Here is a 2,483-nt window from a genome sequence, read left to right as displayed (position 1 = left end):
CGAATCCCTCAGTCGAACAACGTACAACATTAGAGCCGATGCGTAATTCACTAGTGGAGTAGTAGCAGTGCCAGTAAAAGTTCGTGGTAAACACTGGAATATTTAGACTTACTGTCTTTCGAAGCTTATAACTTCTTGAAAAAAGTAACATTTTTTATTTGCAGTTTCGTGTTAGGGGTGTCAAAAATTCCTACAAAAATTCTGATACACCTAGTTTTTCTTATTAAATGAAAAGACAGAAGAAAAAAAATGTTAATGTCAGATTGAATTATATGTTTTTCGGAGATTTTTATTGATTGGAGATTCATACGTTTTTTATTCACGTTTGTTAAAAGCAGAATCCATATTTTATTGGATTGAAATAAAAAAATAAACTTATTTTAATGTTCAACATTATTGTAAAAGTTATTGGATGCAGTTTTTTGAAATTTAAACAAAAAAAAGAAAAAAACTTACGTTTCATTTCAGAAATTCAATACGAAAAACAAAAAAAAGATGAGGTGAATTCGTGTTTTTTTTTTGTTGTTCATTTGTGTTCACGTAAATTGGTACAATTTTCTTTGTGTGTCCAATTCATTAAGCAATTAAATATATGAAAATATTAAAGAATCAAAATTAAAACGATAAAAACACGATTTAAACGTGAAATTATGTAAAGAAACAAATCAACGGCTAAAAAAACAAAGAACTTAAGGTCATCGTGATAACACGGTGTCATCATTATTTCGTTCCTCGTGTAAAAATGTCTGTTAATTACGCATCGGCTCTGATGTTGTACGTTGTTTGACTTAGGGATCCGTTATTATTTTTACAAGGAAAGAATTTTGGTAGTCTTGCAGTAAAGTCCCGTCAAAGTTCGACAACTCTAGAAAGGTCGCATCAGTATTTTACACCGTCAAATCACGAATATTACGGATTATTAGTTTTAAAATAAAAATTATTTAAGTTTTAAAATAAAAAAAAGTTATGTAATTAATATAAAATATATAATTAATATAAAAAATATGAAAATTTATTTCATTCTAATAGAAGAGTTGTGGAAACGACGTAAGAAAGGACACGCATTTCCACGAATTATTAAAACGGTAAATTTGCCCCGGTTTGGTTGATTCACTGTCAGCGACCTCGATTACCCCATAAAACCAAATTAGATTGGTCGATGTCCTGTTGTAACGTATCTCTATATTTACCTTTTTATTTATTTATTTTTTTTTTGGCTTGAACTTTGCGCATGATTTTTGTTATGATTTTTCTTTTTTTTTTTCCTTGTTTGTTTTATTTGGGGGTGGGGTGCCGGAGCTTATGTAATTATTAACTGGAAAATTAGTGAAAGTTTTTTTTAAATATTATTTTCAAGTTTAATTAAAGTTTTACGATATCAGCGTTATATTTTATTCAAAAATAAAACTAGGTCTCACGCAAAAATTCTTTCCTTGTAAAAGAAAATAACGGATCACTCAGCCGAACAACGTACAACATTGGAGCCGATGCGTAATTCACTAGTGGGGTAGTAGCAGTGCCAGTAAAAGTTCGTGGTAAACACTGGAATATTTAGACTTACTGTCTTTCGAAGCTTATAACTTCTTGAAAAAAGTAACATTTTTTATTTGCAGTTTATGTTAGGGGCGTCAAAAATTCCTACAAAATTCTGATACACCTAGTTTTTCTCATGAAATGAAAATACAGAAGAAAAAAAAATGTTAATATCAGATTGAATTATATGTTTTTCGGAGATTTTTTATTGATTGGAGATTCATACTTTTTTTTATTCACGTTTGTTAAAAGCAGAATCCATAGTTTTATTGGATTGCAATAAAAAAATAAACTTATTTTAATGTTCAACATTATTGTAAAAGTTATTGGATGCCTTTTTTTGAAATTTAAACAAAAAAAAAAAGAAAAAAACTTACGTTTCATTCCAGAAATTCAATACGAAAAACAAAAAAAAAAGATGAGGTGAATTCGTGTTTTTTTTTTTTTGTTTGTTTGTTGTTCATTTGTGTTCACGTAAAGTGGTACAATTTTCTTTGTGTGTCCAATTCATTAAGCAAATAAATATATGAAAATATTAAAGAATCAAAATTAAAACATAAAAAACACGATTTAAACGTGAAATTATTTAAAGAAACAAATCAACTGCTAAAGAACAAAGGTCATCGTAATAACACGGTGTCATCATTATTTCGTTCCTCGTGTAAAAATGTCTGTTAATTACGCATCGGCTCTGATGTTGTACGTTGTTTGACTTAGGGATCCGTTATTATTTTTACAAGAAAAGAATGTTGGTAGTCTTGCAGTAAAGTCTCGGCAAAGTTCGACAACTCTAGAAGGGTCACATCAGTATTTTATACCGTCAAATCACGAATATTACATATTATTAGTTTAAAAATAAAAATAAAAAATATTAAAGTTAAAAAATAAAAAAAATGTGTAATTAATATAAAATATATAATTAATATAAAAAATATAAAAATTTATTCCAT

The sequence above is a fragment of the Euprymna scolopes genome, chromosome 46, assembly GCF_053919585.1.
Source record: "Euprymna scolopes isolate OS-2025 chromosome 46, ASM5391958v1, whole genome shotgun sequence".
Classification (NCBI taxonomy): Eukaryota; Metazoa; Mollusca; class Cephalopoda; order Sepiida; family Sepiolidae; genus Euprymna; species Euprymna scolopes.
Note: the sequence above shows the minus strand (reverse complement) of the source record.